Source organism: Triticum urartu, unplaced genomic scaffold (assembly GCF_003073215.2).
Source record: "Triticum urartu cultivar G1812 unplaced genomic scaffold, Tu2.1 TuUngrouped_contig_6485, whole genome shotgun sequence".
Lineage (NCBI taxonomy): Eukaryota > Viridiplantae > Streptophyta > Magnoliopsida > Poales > Poaceae > Triticum > Triticum urartu.
The window spans coordinates 1-8,110 of record NW_024117250.1 but is presented as its reverse complement, the minus strand read 5'-3'; the positions used below and the strand labels follow the sequence as shown (position 1 = coordinate 8,110).

Below are 8,110 nucleotides of genomic sequence, written 5' to 3'. Positions count from 1 at the left end.
GTCAAAATTTGACATGCTAATTTTTGGCATTAAACCAATTAGCCTCCTAATCCCCCCCCCCTAATTTTTGGCATCAAACCAATTAGACTCCTAATCTCCACCCCCTCCCCCTCCCCCCAACCTTTTGTGTGATTGGCAACGAAAATTGTTATGCAACCAATCTCTAAACATTTAACACTTGCCAAAATTTGGCATGCTAATTTTGGGCATCAAACTAATTAGCCTCCTAATCTTCACCCCTAAGTTTTTGTGTGATTGACAACAAAAATTGGTATGCAACCATTCTCTTGCCAACATTTAACAGTTGCCAAAATTTGGCATGTCAATTTTTGGCATCAAACCAACTAGCCTCCTAATCTCTGCCCCCAACCAGTTGTGTGATTGGCAACGAAAATGGGTATGCAACCAATCTCTAGCCAACATTTAAAAGTTGCCAAAATTTGGCATGCCATTTTTTGGCATCAAACCTATTACCCTCCTAATCTTCATCTCTAACTTTTTGTGTGATTGGCAACGAAAATTGGTATGCAACTATTCTCTTGCCAACATTTAACAGTTGCCAAAATTTGGCTTGCCAATTTTTGGCATCAAACCAATTAGCCTCCTAATCTCCGCCCCCAACCTATTGTGTGATTGACAACGAAAATGGGTATGCAACCAATCTCTAGCCAACATTTAACAGTTGCCAAAATTTGGCATGCCAATTTTTGGCATCAAACCAATTAGCATCCTAATCTCTACCCCAAATTGTTTGTGTGGTTGACAACGAAAATTAATATGAAACGAATCTCTAACCAACATTTAATAGTTGCCAAAATTTGACACTGTCAATTTTTGACATCAAACCAATTAGCTTCCTAATCTCCACCCTCCTCCCAATTTTCAGGAGGATGTGGGCCCCTCGTCATTCTTTCTTCCAATCAATGGCTTCCAATCATAAGGTCCTTGCCAGTCACTTTATAAACTCCCGACGACCGTCCACGAGCAGCAGCACCTCGTCGGTGAGCGAGCTAGCTGAACCTCCAGCCGAGACGATGGATATCTCACTACCCCTCCTCCTCCTAGCCGGCATCCTCATCCCCGTCGTCTCGTACCTGCTGGTGACGAAGCGCAGCACCGAGGAAGGGCAGCTGAAGCTGCCGCCGGGCCCGAAGCGGGTGCCGGTGCTCGGCAACCTGCACCAACTGGGCCCTCTACCGCATCGCAACTTGCGCGACCTGGCCGGGCGGCACGGCCCCGTCATGCTACTCCGCCTCGGCGCGATGACGACGGTGGTGGTCTCGTCCGCGGCTGCGGCGCGCGACGTCATGAAGGCCCATGACGCCGACTGTTGCAGCCGCCCCGCGTCGCCGGGACCCGCGCGGCTCTCCTACGGGCGCAAGAGCGTCTCCTTCTCGCCATACGGCGCCTACTGGCGCAACATGCGCGGACTCTTCGCCGCGGAGCTCCTCGGCGCGCGCGGCGTCGAAGCCTCCTGGGCCGCACGACGGGAGCAGGTGGACAGGCTCATGGCCGCCCTGGGCGACGCTGCGGGGCCGGTGTCGTTGGACGAGCACGTGTTCCGTGTCGCCGATGGCGTGATCGCCACGGTGGCGTACGGGAGTGTGTACGGCGCGGAGGCGTTCGCGGGCAAGTACGAGCAGTTCCAACACGTGCTACAGGGGGCCGTGGACATGTCGGCCAGCTTCTCCGCCGAGGACTTCTTCCCCAACACCGCCGGCCGCCTCCTTGACCGGCTCGCCGGCATCGTCGCGCGCCGGGAGAGGATCTTTAGAGACCTTGATGACTTCTTTGAGGAAGTGCTGGAGCAGCATCAAGACCCCGCGCGCCCCAGGCCGGAGAGCGGCGGCGGCGACCTGGTGGATGCCCTCGTCAGAATCTGCGAGGAGCACGGCTTCACGAGGGACCACGTCAAGGCTGTCCTCCTAGACGCGTTCATCGGCGGCGTCGACACGAGCTCTGTGACGATCCTGTGGGCGATGTCGGAGCTGATCCGGAAGCCGCAGGTGCTGAAGAAAGCGCAGGAGGAGATCAGGGCCGTGGTCGCCGGCAACGAGCAGCGGGTGCAACCGGACGACCTGCCGAAGCTGACCTACCTGAAGATGGTCGTCAAAGAGACCCTGCGGCTGGACCCGCCGGTTACGCTGCTTCTGCCGCGGGAGACGCTGCGGAGGGTGGAGATCGGCGGCTACGACGTGCCAGCGGGGTCGCGGGTGCTCGTGAACGCGTGGGCCATCGGGAGGGACCCCGCAAGCTGGGGGCAGGACGCGGAGGAGTTCAAGCCGGAGAGGTTCGAGGCCAGCGGGAGGCACGGCAAGGTGGACTTCCGTGGCGCTCACTTGGAACTGATGCCGTTCGGCGCCGGCCGGCAAATCTGCCCCGCACTGGTCATGGGAGCTGCCGGAGGAGGCCGGTAGGCTGACCTTCCACCGCAAGACGCCGCTGGTGCTCGTGCCTACCCCATACGTAGTGTGACAAGCTCTGCTGCTCTGGTAGTGGTATATAGAGTTATACATCTGGCAAATATATCTTGAGTGAACTTAGTTGAACAAATGAAGAAAATTGATACATGCGCGCGTCTTTGGCTGGTAACATGAATCACTCTTTTTTATGTTTTGAGTTCCAGCACAAATTTGCTCCGAGTTTATACATCGGGTCTTGCGACATTATGGCCAGAACTTGAACTTACACCGTCATTTGGGAGAAAAATTGAAGTGATAATTACACTGTCATTACAGTGTACTAACAATGATATCTTGAGAGTTACAGTCTAGATACATACAATTCAGAGTTAAAATTAGCACTGAAACTTCTAAAATTATAGTGTATTTTACATACGTACTGTTTGTAAATTACACTTATAGATAATCTGTGATTACAGTGTATTTACGCAGAACTTACACTGATACTGTGTAAATATTAGAGTGGCATTACTGGACTTCCAAAAAATACAGTGAAAATATTACAATGGCCAAACCGATTGCACTCATGACCCACTTCCAAAACAACAAAACAGTGGTACATGAAAACAAAGTAGATCAACTGTAGAACAAAAATGGCACTGTGATTACATGAGTACGCTTTCAAATTATGAAAAAACTGCTGCATATTAGCACAGCAAGAACTGCAGATTGCCACTGTAAAAGAACTGTAGAGTACCACTGTAAATTAGTGTAATTTTGTCAAGCCTTATTTGTAATTTATAGTAGTACATTTACAGTTTTACGGTGGAATTACAGTGTAAATGTGCAGTTGAATTACACTGTAAATCTGTAGGTTTGCAGTTTTCACACTAAGAGAGTGCTATCACCTAACTTTGACAAACCCAAAAACTATATAGAAAAATGATGTTACCCAACAAAGACAAACCAACCTAACAAAAAACAAAAATTGCACTGAAAAATACGTTGTAACTGTTGCGACTTACAGTGAGTTGCACAAGAATCACAGTGTAATTTCCTTGTGATTTACACAGTATCAGTGAACCACAGATAGCAACCAAAGTTGAGGATCCGGCAATAGCATGGTGTGAACCACACATAAATGATAGATCAAATTTAACTAACTAATTGCATGCACGCACCGAGAGATCTTGAAGTAGGAAGATGAGCTATTGCTGTGGATACGTACTAACCTGGTTCGACAACCATTGCAATTCCCCGAATCAATCCACCTGAATCAGGCTCCAGCACCATAGATGAGGCCTGTGGATTACAACGAACATGAACAAAGGGGAAATGAGGTTGTACAAATTTACCAACATAAATACCATTAACAGGTGCTTTGCTCTATGGTTTTTCTGTTCCCTCATTTTGAACGCTGGGCTTATAATTTAGTTCTGATGAATAATTCAATTTTGAAAATCACTCGCTACAATCAATCAAAATACATGCACCAAATGAGAACTAAGAAAAGTATCATACCTTCACATTTGCATTCCTACAAAGTGAGGCATGCCCAAATACAGAGGGGACTTGAAAATTATAGGACAAACAAGAATTGATCTGTGATGAAAGAAATACCTTCAAATAGATGACTCTGATATGCACCGTCCTCACGTCGTTCATTTAGAATAGAAAAGCTGAATAGATGGTGGTTACTCTAAGTCAACTCTGGACTGTGTGAAAGAATATTAGACCCGAGTAAATAATCTCACACTGTAACAATTAGAACTATGAGCAATTTGAAGATGTTGTGTTTAAGCATATTAATCTCAGCCAAGAAATCATTGAAGGTGAAAGCAGTGACTCACCTTGCAATGCAGCGGAATCAGCCAACCAATTGGAACTGAGGTCTAATTGATCAAGCTAGAGAACCTGCGTTTATTTGAGAGCACAAAGAACAATATCAATAGAAATATAATCTGTAATGCAGAATTGGGGGGAATGGTGGAGGGACCATCGGCAGAAGAGGGAAGACAAGCGACCTGAGTGTCAACCATGGCTGTCGTTTAAGGTTTTGTAGAAGCGAGGAGCGAAGAGGGTAGACAGTGGACATTATATGGACGCGAGATTAAAGGAGGAGCGTGAACCGACAATGTAACTGACCTGAACACATCGATTGCCATTACTGGCCTCTTGTAACCGTGATTCAATTACTGAAACGACGGAGTCGAATCGACAATGGACGGTCTGCTGCCTTGGGAACTGTCTGCGTTCCACATTTCTGGCCGTCGGATCACATGCGCTGGACGTTTCTTGCCGTTCGTTCAATCTAATCCCACTTGGGCCCCAAACCGGCAAACTGTCTGATGGAATCTACTCCGGTAGAAAAAACGGAGCCATGTGGTTGATGGGGCCAAAAATAAGCCCATGTAGCAGGGGGCTACGATCGGAATAGCAACATGTAAAGATGCATTTGGAAAACAGGTGTTGTGCTGAAATTTTTCGAGTTTGCTTCCCTTTGTCAAAAAATTATGAGAATGCAAATAAGCTGCAGCTTGAAAAGGAATTTGGTAAGCTACAATATGTATTGTAATCAAACTGCAGTTTACTTACTATGGAGAGCCTGGATTGCATCTAGATAAGTTTCTTCTTCATTTAAGTTGATTCAATATGCAAACTTAGAGCCCAGTAGATCAGTTCTACTTTATATATGACAAATATTAGCACCAATTTGTGAAAATGAGGGGCACATTGATGCACACGATCAATTCTGTTCGTCTAAACATATACTCCATCTGTTAAGTAATATAAGACGTTTTAGATCAGTAAAGTAGTAATCTAAAATGTCTTGCATTATTTTACAGCAGAGTATATAATGTAATACCCATTATTTCTTATTTTCATTGTTACCACCAATTTTGTCATGGAGGTGATTATTTTGTAAAATTACAAAGAACATGCGCAAATCATGTCTAATTGCTCAAAAAGCGTCAATGGATTACAACTAATTATTTGTCAGAGAAAGCAAACACTTGAGAGCAAATGATTTCTTAATGTGATACTCTAATTGTATTGGAAACTTAATTCATCCTCATGCACTTCAAAATATTTTGCGTTAGAGTTTTATGACTTATTTTTCACGCGACATCTTTTTATATACATCGAAGGGGACGGCAGTGTTCCTATGTTGAGCCTAGCCTGCCAGCAGTTACAAGCATGTGATGGCGTGCCTACGTGCCTGATGATCACTGAGCAAAGTAAAAACCCTTATGTACAATGGTTCACGCTATGCCCTCCCAAGCAATGAGCAAAGTAGGTGTCTTGGTATACAATGTTTTTATTGGGTCATGTTGTATCACTTGTGTGTTTCTGGTGTATTTTGCACAATGTTGTTAACTAGTAAACTTGCACATGCAATGCACGTATCTGCCCAAAGAAAATCCTTACTCATAGAACCCTTTTAAGCCATCTATGCTCATAAAACCCTTCTAGGCCATCTATATTCTATTGTCTGGAGAACAACATGCCATGTATATTGGCTATTGCAGAAGTTAAAAGAGTTGGCTCGAGACAACTTTGCTAAATTCAGCAATATATATGTGTGTCTTAGGGCAATCTCCAATGCACCTCATCATTGTTAGCAAGTGGAACCACTATGCAGCCACTGTGTTTAGGTAATTAGGAAAAAAAGAATATATATGATTAAACAAGCTGACCGCCGCCACGAGGGCCTTGCTTGGGTCGACTGTTTTCGCCTGGCTGGCCATATGTGACACTTTGCGTCCTCTGTGCCCTGTGCCTTGCTATGTACTCTCTCCTTCCATATATCTCTACTGCCCCTTGTAATACCCCCTGACCATCCTGGCAATTTGGGCATTTTAAAATTCAAAAAGTTATATTGGATTTACAATGGGATCACCAATCGGAAAATTATGATTTACTCAACTATTGATTCAACATCACTCGGCAACATAATGGGCGTGGTAGGCGAAAAAAATATAACAACCTGAATTGTAATGAACAAAGGATCTAGCTGACAATGTTAAGTGGGCACAAGGACAACCGAATCTTCAGAATTAGTGATTGCAGCAATATAACATGACACAGAAAACAATAATCAACCTGACCCTACTTCCTAGTTTGATTTCAACAAAGTATTAGAAGAGTCATGTTAAATTGAATTTTGAACTATACCATATGAAAAGCCGACCAAGGCTAATTGCCCATCTTGTAGTTTCATGTAAAATTTATACAGAAAGTTCATCAGAAAATTTGGTGCCCATTTTTCTAGCAAAATTGATCAAATAGAAAGAAGGCAAGCTAACTGCTATAGGTCAATCAAAAGCTTACACACCATGTTTCAAGAAAACACAGAAATAATCCAATTGAGTAGCATCAAACAAATAAAAGCTTGCAGTCGAGTGATACAGATATGGTGGATGATTGCATATAACTAAAACATGTAACATAAGGGAAAGATTGTAAAGAATGCACATAACCTATTTAATCGTATTCCTTCTACTCTTACATCCAAACGTTACACAATCCGTGTGGAAAGAACTGATAATAAATTCATACATGACATGCTACGTGTAAGCTATATATGAAACAAGATCAAGATTAAAAGAGGTATATGTTATATTTGTAAGAAACTGTCTACCTTTAATTATAATTCATAAAATACCCGATTCAAGTGACTACCTTGATTGAAGAACTAACTGGTTACAGATTTAACAACTGTCACTCCTATCCACCCTTGCTTCCCTTGAGTCTTGACATAGACAATATTCATATTACAAACAAGAAATAGCTTTATAAGGAGGTAACACTTAGGATCAAAAGCTTGCAGATCAAATTCTATAGACCTTTAAAAAAATCTTGGCAGACAACATGGGCGCAACTCTCTATCTAAAACCATTCTTAAGAGAACAGAAAAACACTAGTAGAAAAGGGGGCAAAGGTCCAGGCCGGGTCAGCCCATTAGTCCCGGTTCAGTCCAGAACCGGGACCAATGGTGGCATTGGACCCGATTCGTGAGCCCAGGGGGGCGGCCGGGCCATGTGGGCCATTGGTCCCGGTTTGTCTGGACCTTTTGGTCCCGGTTGGTGGGACGAACCGGGACCAATGGGCCTCGCTCCTGGCCCACCACCATTGGTCCCGATTGGTGGCTTGAACCAGGACTAAAGGCTCCCCTTTGGTCCCGGTTCATGCCACCAACCGGGACCAATGAGGTGACTATATAAACCCCCTCGCGTAAGAGCAGAGCACATTGCTCTGTTTTTTCTGGCCGAGGGGGAGAGGGCTTGGTGGTGCTCTAGCTCACCTCCTATGCACACAAGGTGTTCGATGAAATGCCCGAGCCACACTACTTAAGCTTTCTCCTCTCCAAGCTCGACCTCCAAGCTCCATTTTCCTCAATATTTGTCTAGGTTTAGCGGTCCGTCATGCCCCGTCCCCGTCTTTGTTGGGAACGTAGTAATTTCAAAAAAATTCTTACGCACACGCAAGATCATGATGATGCATAGCAACGAGAGGGGAGAGTGTGATCTACGTACCTTTGTAGATCGACAACGGAAGCGTTAACTTGGTTGATGTAGTCGTACGTCTTCACGTCCCGACCGATCAAGCACCGAAACTACGGCACCTCCGAGTTCTTGCACACGTTCAGCTCGATGACGATCCCCGGACTCCGATCCAGCAAAGTGTCGGGGAAGAGTTCCGTCAGC

General features: G+C 45.2%; 1 pseudogene; it reads left to right on the top strand.

Annotated features, from left to right (window-relative positions):
* Positions 1-1,002: 1,002 nt before the first annotated feature.
* On the top strand, positions 1,003-2,567 carry LOC125530679 (annotated as a pseudogene).
* Positions 2,568-8,110: the final 5,543 nt, after the last annotated feature.